Source organism: Ixodes scapularis, unplaced genomic scaffold (genome assembly GCF_016920785.2).
Source record: "Ixodes scapularis isolate PalLabHiFi unplaced genomic scaffold, ASM1692078v2 PGA_scaffold2__306_contigs__length_199485367, whole genome shotgun sequence".
NCBI classification, from domain to species: domain Eukaryota; kingdom Metazoa; phylum Arthropoda; class Arachnida; order Ixodida; family Ixodidae; genus Ixodes; species Ixodes scapularis.
Window position 1 is genome coordinate 140,422,473 of NW_024609857.1, and position 14,155 is coordinate 140,436,627.

The window sequence follows — 14,155 nt, forward strand, 5'->3', positions numbered from 1 at the left end:
ATCCCAAGGAATCTCCGGCGCAGTCTCCAGCATCCGGGCTTCAAAACGTTTCTGGTCAGGTGTGCTGTCCTTCTCAATTAGAGGCAGTCGACTCAGTGCATCTGCGTTCCTGAGCTGACGAGCAGGTCTGTACTCCAGCTCGTAGGCCTAAGCAGACAGCATTAACGACCAACGCAACATCCTCGGTGACAGGACCTGAGGTATTGGTTGTGTCACGCAAGAGTCCCAGTAGAGGTTTGTGACCTGTCACAATCCGAAAATTCCGGCCATGGAAGAACTTGTGCAACTTCCGTATTTCAAAACCTATTGCCAAGGCTTCACGGTCTGTCTGTGCGTAGCCAAGGCTTCACGATCTGTCTGTGCGTGTTCGTCAGGTGTCATTGTTCGAGATCCATCTGCTACCGGAACCTCTCGGCCTTCGCTGTCGACGTGGCTCAGCACCACCCCAAGTCCACATGGAAAGGCATCACAGGCCATAACTAGTGGCTTGTGCACACTGTAGCGGCCAAGGACGTCCGAAAACTGCAGTAACTTCTTGGCCCGCTGGAAAGCTTCTGCTTCCCGCATTGTCCATTTCCACTTATGGCCGTCATCCAGCAGCCTAGCTGTGCAAGGGTTAAGAGTGTGTGACACTTCCCGCGGGTAACTGTTGTAGAAGTGCTCCTAGTAGCGCTTGCAACTCCTTCTTACACTTCGGCTCGGGTGCTCCATGGATGGCCTTGAATTTGTCATCCGTCGGCTGTATTCCTGCCTTGCTGACTTCATAACCCAGAAATACGACTTCATCCGCTCTAAATGTACACTTAACACGTTTCAGCCGAACACCGTCGTTTTTAATTTGTTAAAGCACTGCTTGCAGACAGGTGTTGTGCTCGACGTCATTTTTACCGCCTACGAGGATGTCATCTAGAAAAACCTGTAACCTTTCCAGTCTTTGCAGAAGCTGTTTTATGTATCTCTGAAAAATAGCGACGGACCAGCTACTCCGAACGGCAGGCGCGTGACCCGGAAAAGTAGGGCAACTCCACTCAAAAAGTCGACCCTATTGAAATGACTGATATCGCTTTAGGAGGTCAAAATACGGTCATACCCAAAATATTACGTCAAACCGACGCCGCGTTATCGATTAAAACCAATATTAAAAATGTTCTCCCGGCTCGGTTAGCGGCCCGAAAGCGGGTGAGCAGCGCTGGCACCGGGTGAGCTAGTGAAGCAACACTGGGCAATGACGTAGTTCTAGTCCTACGCTCTCGTACGGACGCCGCGAGCGCTTCGTTTCCCGTGGCATTCTGCGATTCTGCTGACAGCACGAGGTGTTTACCACATTATTTTGTGTTTCCCTATTTTTATTAGCCTCCAGGCAGTTCCTTTAACTCCAGCATCGCTTCCGCGACAGCGCGGAAGAGAGCGAAGCGGTGCCGCTCGCTCACGCGCGCGTCGTGGAGCCGGAGAGACTCGCCGTACTCGCGTTGGGCAATGTCGAGCAGGATTTGTAGTGGCCTGGGTTGCACCAAAAACCCGGTGCGCAACCCGTTCCACCACCAGTTCCCAAGAGACCGTAAGAGGCACAAGGTGTGGGCCGGTGCCGTTCGCCGGATAGACTTCGGAAGACCGTTGACTCTGAGCTCCAACGCGAAGCTCTGCTCCCAGCACTTTACGTCAGACACCTACACACGGGGTCTGCGGCTGCTGACTGTTGCGGATTTCTCCACGAAACATGCGTATTTGAAGAACGATGCGGTGCCGTCGCTGTTCGCGTATCGTCCGCCGGCTGCTCCACCACGATCGGCCGGACGCAGCAGGTCGCGGCTGATCTAACTAGCGTGCACATAAAGGCACCTTAGCTTAGCAACTGAGACCACTTGTGGATAGATCTGTCCATCCATCTCCCGTTATTTCGTTTTCTCTCGGTCCGCGAGCAAAAAACAAATACAGTCACGCTGCGCCGGCACCGACCGCGTCATATTTATAGCAGTCGGATTCGCTTTTCGGCCGGCAAATATATAAATACACACTAAAACTTACTAAATTTGGTGCATATTAACAAAGTGAAGCGGTAAAAAAAGAAAATGTGCATCTAACCTTCTGTTTTGAAACTCCACGTGCGATTGAGCCGACCTTGTCGGCGCGTCGGCTGAGAAGCGCGGTACCAGAACTAGGTCATGCCGACGACGCGCCACTAGTATCAGTGTTGCCAAGCTGCTTCAACCGGTAGTTTCGGTTTCGCCGTGCCGCGGGAACGATACTTGGATTTGCGATATCTACAAAACTATACACACTACCGAAAAACAAATTATATCTCGTGATTCAGGGCCGCCGGCTTCGACTAAACAGATCATAACCCAAAAATTGTAAAAATGGAGTGGAGTTGCTCTTTAACACGTTTCAGCCGAACACCGTCGTTTTTAATTTGTTAAAGCACTGCTTGCAGACAGGTGTTGTGCTCGACGTCATTTTTACCGCCTACGAGGATGTCATCTAGAAAAACCTGTAACCTTTCCAGTCTTTGCAGAAGCTGTTTTATGTATCTCTGAAAAATAGCGACGGACCAGCTACTCCGAACGGCAGGCGCGTGACCCGGAAAAGTCCACGGTGTGTGGTGATGGTGAGAAGGACACCTGTCTCACTATCCACGGTCACTTGCAGGTACGCTTGACCTAAATCAAGCTTGGAAAACAGGCACAGCCCGCTAGTTTCGCAAAACATTCCTCCGTTGTGGGCAGCAGGTAGCTTTTCCAACGAACGACAGGGTTTACCGTACTCCTGTAGTCGCCGCAAATTCGCACTGTGCCATCCTTCTTGATCACAGGTACTATTGGTGTCGCCCAACGGGAATGTCGTACGGGTTCCAAAATGCCTTGATTGTTGAGCTTGTCCAAGGCTTCATCTACTCTTGGTAGTAAGGCAAAGGGATGTGGTTTCAAGAATTTGGGCTGAGAGGTCGGTTCCACTTCGACTCGGGCTGATGGTCCTTTGCTTTTACCCAGACCCGGTGGGAAGACCTCGGCATGACTTCGCAGCACTGCTGCCGTGGACGGACTCTGGCTCTTCGATTCTCCTAGCAATTGATTGACTTTTAACTCAATCCCGAGAGCCTTAAACCAGCCCCGGCCCAGCAAGCCTACGCCTGGGCCGGTTTTCTCGAAGCGATGGTAAACCCATTTTGGTAAACCACGGTGCCTAGGAAGGGAAAAGTACCTAGGTACTGTAATAAACGGCTGGATATAGAACAACAATAATTATTTTTTATTGGGCAATAAGATACGCCATCTATCGGTGAAACAAGCCAGTCATTTTTTTATCATCTTTTTCCGCTGGTTGTCATCGATCTAGTACGGTATTTTAAGTCAAAATATAGTAATGTTGTTCTTGAAGACCAATTTATTTGCTTCCGATGGTACGAAGAAATTTTAGCTTCTATGCTAGAGTTTGTCGACGAATATTCGAAAATGTAACAAACATTTCCTTCAATATGTTTCGCCATAAACAACGCAAAACTTTCCTGTGTTTCTTCCAGTCTGGCAACGCCGGTGCTGTAGTCTCGTTTTCGTTCCTTGCGACGCACGTTTCTGCGGTTACTGCTAATCTCAACTGTTTGCCCTCTCTTCCGTTTGCCCAACCGATTCACCGGTGACGAGAAGCTAAGCTTCTCGTCACCGTTGAATTGCTGGCCACCGGGGATATGTAGAAACCTCAATGCTGTCGGCATACTGTCGGCGCACTGTGAACAAAAAAACAGTACGATGTCTCAGCTGTTCACCCGGAACGAAGACTTTATTGAGGATAACCCCCTTTCTCCGCAAAGTAATCGCTGCTCACGAGCTGGCGTGCATAGTGTAACAAATTAAACGTCTTAGTATAAATATGTACCAACACTCGTTCGCAACACATTTTTTTTACTCACCATAAAAACACTTGCAAGGCTTATGTACCGTCATATGTCTTGGATCCCGGACTGCTGAAGAGTGATGCGTTCGCGGAATGCTGCCGTCCGTTAGTTTAGCATTAATGTAACAGCCAGATGGAAATGAATGTTCAGCAGAACCAAGCAGAACTATTAGCCCTCATTAAGCGACGCCGCGGCCATTTTGCTTCTAGGTACTGCTCCTCCCTCGGCGCCCCTGCTCTCCCAGTCACGTGACCTGGAATTCCCCCTTCTAGGGACAATAGTTAACTTTAAACCACGGTTCGCGTACGAGAAAACGGGCCCTGGTCCCTTGATCACGACAAGACGCAGTCGTTCTTGACGCAGTTTGTAGGTGACCTGGACCATTACAGAGCCTAGCATCCTCAATTTCTGCTGGTTGTACATGCGAAGACGCAGTTTACAAGGGTGTAGCTTGTGCTTGGACAACCGCAGCTGGCGCATAGTTCTCTCGTTGATCATAGAACACACGGCTCCTGAGATGACTTCCATCTCGAGAGGGTTTCCGTTAACCTCGACGACAACCCGGACAGCAGGCTCCTCGGCAGTTACTTGGAAAATGCCAAATTGTCCGCCGTCTCACCGTCGTGCCGCCGACCGCCTTGGCCTGGGCGTTTGTCACTTCTCGGCCTAGGTGTCGGTGACGACTGCTTCGCTTTCCGTCGACTAACCTTCACGACGTGGCCCCGCTCCTTGCAGAAATGACACTGGGCGTGTCGAAAACGACACTCTTCTGGGGCGTGTGTCCCTCCACAGCGAAAGCACTTGCTTGCCTTTAGATGTGACTTCGGCGCAGCTGCTTTTCTTGACGCTGAGGAGTTCAACTTAGTGTTCGGAGTCATGTGCTTACCCACCCGGCACACATCGCTGCTCTCGGCGGGCACCGCTCCCCGAATGTTCTCCGTCTAACGGTGGGCGTACTCTGCTGCAGTAGCTTTCTGGCTACCAAGAAGGTTAATTCGGGCTCGGACTGTAACAGCCAGATGGAAATGAATGTTCAGCAGAACCAAGCAGAACTATTAGCCCTCATTAAGCGACGCCGCGGCCATTTTGCTTCTAGGTACTGCTCCTCCCTCGGCGCCCCTGCTCTCCCAGTCACTTGACCTGGAATTCCCCCTTCTAGGGACAATAGTTAACTTTAAACCACGGTTCGCGTACGAGAAAACGGGCCCTGGTCCCTTGATCACGACAAGACGCAGTCGTTCTTGACGCAGTTTGTAGGTGACCTGGACCATTACAGAGCCTAGCATCCTCAATTTCTGCTGGTTGTACATGCGAAGACGCAGTTTACAAGGGTGTAGCTTGTGCTTGGACAACCGCAGCTGGCGCATAGTTCTCTCGTTGATCATAGAACACACGGCTCCTGAGATGACTTCCATCTCGAGAGGGTTTCCGTTAACCTCGACGACAACCCGGACAGCAGGCTCCTCGGCAGTTACTTGGAAAATGCCAAATTGTCCGCCGTCTCACCGTCGTGCCGCCGACCGCCTTGGCCTGGGCGTTTGTCACTTCTCGGCCTAGGTGTCGGTGACGACTGCTTCGCTTTCCGTCGACTAACCTTCACGACGTGGCCCCGCTCCTTGCAGAAATGACACTGGGCGTGTCGAAAACGACACTCTTCTGGGGCGTGTGTCCCTCCACAGCGAAAGCACTTGCTTGCCTTTAGATGTGACTTCGGCGCAGCTGCTTTTCTTGACGCTGAGGAGTTCAACTTAGTGTTCGGAGTCATGTGCTTACCCACCCGGCACACATCGCTGCTCTCGGCGGGCACCGCTCCCCGAATGTTCTCCGTCTAACGGTGGGCGTACTCTGCTGCAGTAGCTTTCTGGCTACCAAGAAGGTTAATTCGGGCTCGGACTGTAACAGCCAGATGGAAATGAATGTTCAGCAGAACCAAGCAGAACTATTAGCCCTCATTAAGCGACGCCGCGGCCATTTTGCTTCTAGGTACTGCTCCTCCCTCGGCGCCCCTGCTCTCCCAGTCACTTGACCTGGAATTCCCCCTTCTAGGGACAATAGTTAACTTTAAACCACGGTTCGCGTACGAGAAAACGGGCCCTGGTCCCTTGATCACGACAAGACGCAGTCGTTCTTGACGCAGTTTGTAGGTGACCTGGACCATTACAGAGCCTAGCATCCTCAATTTCTGCTGGTTGTACATGCGAAGACGCAGTTTACAAGGGTGTAGCTTGTGCTTGGACAACCGCAGCTGGCGCATAGTTCTCTCGTTGATCATAGAACACACGGCTCCTGAGATGACTTCCATCTCGAGAGGGTTTCCGTTAACCTCGACGACAACCCGGACAGCAGGCTCCTCGGCAGTTACTTGGAAAATGCCAAATTGTCCGCCGTCTCACCGTCGTGCCGCCGACCGCCTTGGCCTGGGCGTTTGTCACTTCTCGGCCTAGGTGTCGGTGACGACTGCTTCGCTTTCCGTCGACTAACCTTCACGACGTGGCCCCGCTCCTTGCAGAAATGACACTGGGCGTGTCGAAAACGACACTCTTCTGGGGCGTGTGTCCCTCCACAGCGAAACCACTTGCTTGCCTTTAGATGTGACTTCGGCGCAGCTGCTTTTCTTGACGCTGAGGAGTTCAACTTAGTGTTCGGAGTCATGTGCTTACCCACCCGGCACACATCGCTGCTCTCGGCGGGCACCGCTCCCCGAATGTTCTCCGTCTAACGGTGGGCGTACTCTGCTGCAGTAGCTTTCTGGCTACCAAGAAGGTTAATTCGGGCTCGGACAGAAGCCGTCACTGAAGGAACTCTTCACGGAGGCCGCAGACAAACCTGTCTCGGAACATGTCATCCAACGTCAGCCCGAAAGCACAGTGTTCCGACAACCGACGAAGCTCGGCGATGTAGTCGGCGATACTCTCCACTTGACGCTGGTTGCGTTTTCCAAACTGGAAACGCTGGACGATGACAGACGGCCTCGGGTTGAAGTGTATCGCCAGTCTCGCGACGATGTCGTCGTAGCTCGTCTCGGAGGGTAAAGCCGGTGAGCAGAGCGAACGGATAATCCCGTATACGTTGCCGCCCCGCACACCGTGCAAAGTATTGTACCTTCTTCTCGGCTGACTTTGCCCTGTTTGCGATAAAGTAGAACTCGAGTCGTTCGCGGCAAAGTGGCCATGCTGCACCGTTGCTCGATTCGAACTCACCGATGCAGCCAACTGCCGGCACCGCTGGTGCTATCGCTTCTGCCATGGCACCGTGAACAACGCGCTGATACCTTCTTCACTTCATCGCCAGTGTTATGTATTTAGACTTTATACACATTATGCACATAGAAAGCATACGGTCCATAGCCGACCTGGCTGGGCTGGATCAGGCGAGGGTCCGTTCGAGAGCCCGAGCGCGATCGCGCGTGCTCGTGTCCCGCTTTGTGGCAGTCTTCACAGTTGCCAGCACATGACATTATCCTTGCAAGGTTACGTGCAAAGTAATCTGAAAGATTGTAGGCTTGTTATTATGGGTGATTTTAACCTTTTCAAAATCAATTGGAGAGCTTTACAATGTGACTCAGCATCCTCGGACGTACGTGGATGGCCAACGCCGTGCCGCGGAGCCGTGGGGCGATACGGGAGAGATTAAGCGCGAGCGCACAGAGCCCTTTCTGGTGGGAGCGTCGTCTGCTAGGCTAGTCTGTTGATTGCACACAGCCCCTGCTCCGTAACAGAGGAGGGCAGGGTGCTTGCAATGTCAAAGTACATCGCCGATACGCCCCTCCTCTTGGAATGCGTTCACAATCCTATTGACGTTAGCCTGTGTAACCCCGACTGTTGCTATATTCCTTCGCGTCATGCCGCCCATCGACATTCTCACAGCACGTTCCCATGTTTCTATGGATACTCAAAGGGGCACAAAAATGTGCGCGCGCCCGATGGTCAAAAAAAGGTGCGACTACCCGGCTACATAAATTGATAATACAAAACACCAAGCGCAAACCCTGTCTATACCCCGTTTCACTTTGTATTGTACCGAAGCTGACGCTACGAGCCATCTTGGCCAGTCCACCGCTAAAAGGGTGTCACGTGGCCTTCCCGTAGGGTACAACTGCATGGGGAAGCACGATGTGACGTGGCAGGGTGAAAGCACTGGACTCGTTTTGATGGCTCGTAGCATTAGTTTAATGCATCGTTGCATTCAGTTTGTCGTGTCACCGTATCTTTCATTTTTGTTGGTGGTCACAAATGTAAACACAAACATGAAATGAAAAAAAAAAGTGATTGATTAAACTCCAGATGACGCGCGGTCACGGTGTAAGATACACACTTTAGGTGAGGACACAGCTGGGCTGAACGCGCGGCGCGAGGAATCAGATAATGTTCGTTCGACGGGCATCCGAAAGACTGCATTATTCCGCGGCCACCGCGCCCGCGGCTGACAGTGTCGCCGGCGGCCAAACGGCGTAATGAGAGCGAAAAAAATTATCTCGTTGCCATGACAGCCCGGTACACCGTGGTGTTTCTGCACGAGCGACAACCTCGCTGGAGCTCTGCGCGTGTGGAGCATGAGGCGGCGCGAGCCGTCTTTGCCGTGCCCACGGGTCGGCGAGTCATCTGCCGGCGCCGCTTGAAACCATAGTGAGAGAGAGAAAGAGAGAAAGTGAAAAGCGAACTTTATCTGCACTGCGCGAGGAGCGCGCTGTCCTCACCTGCAGAGTATTACCTTACACCTTGCGCGCGGTTTATGCCACGCCTGAGCAGTACCACACAAGCAAGCGCTCTTCAGATCTTTGCTTAAAGGCGGCTAGCTATGCCAGCAGATAATGGACAGGGGCTGTGTGCGGTTACCGGAATAGTTCAGCAGACGACGCTCGCAACAGAAAGAGCTTTATGCGCACGCGCCTAATCTTTCCTTTGACGCCGCATTTCTCCGCGGCACAGCGCTGGCCGTCCCGGCGGTTGACGCTCGCTTGATATTATTTAAAAATTGCGTCATTGTCTTTTTTTACATTACGCTTAGTTTAAACCTTAAACCGCACCCAAATTGTACACCTTTCATCACGCATTCATGATTCCACCGGCATGTTCTCCATTTGGTCCTCCTCAGAGACCATCTTCCGGAGTGTGATGTCCAAGTTGATATCCGATCATAAAATGACTCTTTGTTTTAATTCTCTTCGAGGCAGGGATGTTCTCTATCTACTTCACTTGATTTTCGAGATACGGTATCTGGCCACGAATATGCCGTGCGCCTGCGCGGCGCGTGTATGCGCCTTGCGAATGCGGAGGCGCCACGCAGCGGTACGGCGCCTCCGCATACGCAAAACGTCCGCATACGCAGAACGTCCGCATACGCAGGCGTCGCGCGTATGCGGGCGTCGTTCTCGACGTCGTCCTTGAGGTCGTCCGAGATATCGTCCTAAACGTCACTTTCGACGTTGCCTTCTAGGACGTCGCACTCTACGTCGTCCTCAACGTCGTTCTTGAGGTCGTCCTAGAGGTTGTCCAACAGGTCATTTTAGACGGCATCTTTGACGTCACCCTCAAGGACGTCGTCCTCGACGCCGTCTTAAACGTCGTCCTAGATGTTTCCTTGTGACTGCCCTAGAGGTCGTCCTAGAGGTCGTTCTAGACGTCGTCTTTGAAATCGTCTTCTAGGACTTCATCCTTGAGGTCGCCCTAGAGGTCGTTCTAGACGTCGTCTTTGAAATCGTCTCCTAGGACGTCATCCTTAAGGTCGTCCTAGACTAGAGGTCATCCTAGACGTCGTCTTTGTTGTCGTCCTCTAGCCTCAGCTCTTGGACGTCGTCCTAGCAAGCAGATAAACCCGCGCCGCGCATACACGGAGCTGCAGTACGCACGCATTCACATTTGCGCATGAAGCTACGAGGCGATCGCTCATGGCTGCGGCGCAAGCAGACAAACCCGTGCAGTGCATACATGGAGCGGATGTAGTACGCACACATTCACATTTGCGGCCAAGCTGCGAAGCAATTATTGGTTTGAGTTGAGCTAGTTGGTACATGGTCAATGATGGTGTTGAAACAGCTTGAACGTTAAACGATTACACAGACAGGACAAGACACATACACGAAACTGCAATAACGGTGGGGAAACAGCTCGAGCATTAAATAATTTCACAGATACAGAAAATTAAACGATTTCACAGATACGGAAAATTAAACGATTACACAGAGACGAAACAATCACTCATTTTCGAAGTGGCGGAAGTGGCTACGCAGCTCACTGTAAATACGACGGCGCAAATTTCGAGTAAACATGCACTTTATTTAATGCATGGTTTACGGCGCAATTACTGACGTCAGCGCGACCGCTCAGTGAGCTGCGTAGTGAGTCTCATGACGAATTTTATCGCAATTCATAGACAACCAACAGAACCAACAATACTGGTTTCTGCAGACAATTTTTTAGAGAGCAGCTCTTAGGGGCCCGTTCCGGCTTGAGCGGCGTCGCCGTCGGCGTCGGTGTAACCAAGGTCACCCCAAGGTGACGTGACCCCCAAGGTCATCCCAAGGTCACGTGACCCCCAAGGTCATCACAACGTCACGTGACCCCCAAGGTCACCGCATGGTCACGCGACCACCAAGGTCATCCCAAGGTCACGTGACTCCCAAGGTCACCCCAAGGTCATGTGACCCCCAAGGTCACCCCAAGGTCACGTGACCCCCAAGATCACGTGACAGTCACGTGACTCTCCAAGTCACGTGACCCCCCCCCCCCCCCCCGAGGTCACGTGACCCCCTCAGAGTCACGTGCACCCCTCCCTTGAGGTCACGTGACCCCCCGATGACGGCATCGTCACTGATGACGTCATCAGTGACGTCAATGATGACGTCACCATCATCCGCATCGTCATCGTCATCATCACTGATGACGATGCGATGACGTCATCGTCACTGATGACGTCATCAGTGACGTCACTGATGACGTCACCGGCATCCGCATCGTCATCGTCATCATCGCTGATGACGTCATCAGTGACGTCATTTATGACGTCACCGGCATCCGCATCGTCATCGTCATCATCACTGATGACGTCATCGGTACCTGCATCGTTATCGTCACTGATGACGTCATCCGTGACGTCACTGATGACGTCATCGGCATCGTCACGTGACCCCCAAGGTCACGTGTACCACCCCCCAGTACCCTTCCCACCTCCTCCTCAAGAGCTGCGCTCAAATTCGTCATTACAGGGAGTTCTAAACGGCTTTCACTTTTTTTATTCGTTTGCATAATGTTGCATAACTTTGTTCGGCAAGGAGAAAACGACAGGAATTCAAAACCGATTCGCAACTTTTTTTCAGGTTGTGGTATACCCTATGCACAAAAGGCAAGAGAGTAGGTCTGCCCTCCCTCCTCACCTACTCAGCTTGCTCTGCGCTATTGCGCATGCGCGGCGCCAGTGGCGTCCGCTAGGTGAGCTGTGGTTTGTTTGGAACGGGTCCATATCACAAGAGCGAATGACATTTTAGCGAACGGCGACATTTGAGCGAATGGTCGTTTTAGCGAATAACGGGGGCGCGCGTTAACCCATCCGCCGCGCTGCGCTTTACGCCGCTTCGCGGCGACAGTCTGCGGCAACTCATTACAAAAATATGAACTCACTTGGCCCACCCGAAAGCGCCGCTTCGCGGCGTCCGACTATTCGCTAAAGTGTCATTCGATGAAACGTGGGCGTTCGCTAAAACGTCATTCGATCAAGTGAGTGCCTCCCGTTTGGAACCATGCTTTGGTGTATAGAAAATAAAAGCTGCAAATACAAATGTATACGAAATTGTATAAAATAAAAGTACAACATTTTATGCACAATGCACAACGACTTACCGTATATTAAAAAAAAAAAAAAAAAAAACTGTCAGATGTGGGATTCGAACCCACGCCCGGAAGACCGGACTGCGACCTGAACGCAGCGCCTTAGACCGCTCGGCCATCCTGACTTTTTTTTTTTTTTTAATTTAAAATTGATCTTTATGTACATGTTTAGAAAAATTCGTTCACACTTCCTCATGCACTCGAAGTGCAGAAAAAGCACAAAACAGCATAACACAGTGTGCAGCGTGCAAAGTAACACAAAGCGACACAACAGTTCACGTGTCTAATCCGCAGTTCAAAGGCCGCAAATGCATAGGCAGTACTAACCCTGGAGACCGCCGCAAGGCAAATGGCGTGCCTCTACTTGGTGATGGCAGAGAACCCGCGCACTCCGAGCCGAGCCTTCAGTGTTTCCCAACACTCAAGCCCATCCTGCTCTGTCGTCGCTATCAGCGAGCTGGCATACACAAAACCATCCAAAAAATGCCTCCACGCAGGTTTCCCTCCTTCGACAACATGAAGGTGATCCGTTCTTGACCTCCACAACGCGTGCAAACCAAGGATGGTCAGAACCTCAAAGGCTCGACTATCTCTTCCCGTCCCACACTCAAGAAACATTGCATTTCGCCACGACACATACAGATCAACTTCTAATGCCGCCCGCAGCTGTGCCCAAAAAAGTTCGGCATTTGTGCAAAATAGGATAACATGTTCAAGAGTCTCTGGAAAAGGACAAAGCGCGCAATTCGTGGACCACGGTACGAAAAAACCCTTTTGCACCAACCATGTTTTTACCGGGACAACTCTCAGATGTAGACACAAGAAAAAAATTTTTGTAGCTGTTCTTACGGAATAACGTCGGAGCCGTTTGAAAACATCCAACTCCACTGCTGTTCCTTCCCACATCCGATACAGTGGGACAGGAATTAGCATGTCGAGCGTGTCCCAGTACAGGGTCTTTCGCTTCACCTTGTCAAGGTACTCATCAGAGAAGCGGTCCTTAAAAAACTTAATCGCTGCTTCAATTTTTTTGTAGAATTTTAAGATCCGCGAGCGGGAAGATCCAGCCTTACCTTCTAGCCACTGTCCTAAAAAATTACCTCCGAGCACTCTGAAGGAGGATAAAACAATGTCGTTCCTCTGACTTCTGAAAAACATAAAACGGTGAAGTTTTAACTTAAGTTCAACGTTTGCTAACCCCAGGCCACCTTTCTTTTGGCTTAAAAACAAGTTGTCGCGTGTCATGCGCTCAAACAGTGATTCCCACACAAAGGTGGCAAGAAAACGGTGCACTTTGCACATCTCACTTTGTGCACATGGTCCCACTTGGGCTGGATACCATATGGTTGAAAAAAAAAAAAAACAGCATTGCAGACAAAAGCCCGAGTAGGCAGAGACATCTGCCTACCGTGCCACTCTAACACTTTGACATTTAGACGGCTCGGCCATCCTGACGGACGATATTCACTGTCGCTGATGGCAACAAGATAGCACGGCTCCTTGTATTCGTGTGCGAAAGTTGACCTGGGGAAGTGCTTACGTAGATCACAGATGTCCCAAGTCACCAGGCTCGATCTAAAATGGACCGTAAAAACCGTGGGTGCATATTTTCGGCACCGATTTGAAGTCCAGGGGGCGCGGCCAATGACGTCAAGGACGTCCAAAATATATTTGGTGGTCTTTGACGTAAACACGTTTTATTTTGGATGCCGCCGACTGTATTTTGAAGCGTCGGTCGGTCGGCTAGTGTGTGCGCGTGGTCGGGTGCTCGGCGGTGTACTCGCTGGTGCGTGTCGACGTGCCGCCTGTGCTCGCCGCGTATCAATTGCCGGCATCCAGAAACAGTGTATTCCAATTTCGTTCGGCCGGTGCTGTCGGTCACTCCTGCTGTGAAAGAAGATTCGAAGTGACTACAGTACCGTGACCGTCCGACGGTACTCTACCGACTGGACTTCGTCCGAAAGTCTCGTATAAAACGAATTGTCAAAACGAGTTTTTCAAAGCTGTAGAGTAACTTAGCGGCTAGCAGGGATTTCCCTAGAACCCCCCTAGTTTTCCTGGACACCCCCCCCCCCCCCTTGAATCTAAAAAAAAAAAAAAAAAAGTTTTCCAGAACACTAAATTGCAGGAATAACAAAAAATGCGTCGCTCCCAGGAATCGAACCCTGGCTTTTCGCGTGGGAGGCAGGCGCGATACCCGTTAGGCCACGCGCGCGCTGCCTATTTGGCCAGCTGAGCGCGCGGCATTACTCCTCGCTTTAAAACGCGCATCGTCCCGAAGCAACACAAAGCAAAACAAAGAAAATAAAAATAACGGTAGACTAAAGAGTCATCTGGTACACATAAGGTCTACAGTCCTATCGAGCGTAGTACGGCTTCAGGCGCACGACGTGGACGACTTCAGGTCGTGGTGGGCGGCGTGATGATGTTCTTGTTCCGTCGG

The 14,155-nt window shown here is 51.4% G+C and overlaps 1 protein-coding gene and 1 non-coding gene across 2 annotated transcripts in view; both read right to left on the reverse strand.

Annotated features, from left to right (window-relative positions):
- LOC120843873 overlaps positions 1-14,155 on the reverse strand; it is an 89,372-nt gene that overhangs the window by 25,099 nt on the left and 50,118 nt on the right. The window lies entirely within an intron of this gene.
- Trnal-cag lies at positions 11,754-11,837 on the reverse strand. The gene has a single exon. It is a non-coding gene; the product is annotated as a tRNA-Leu (tRNA).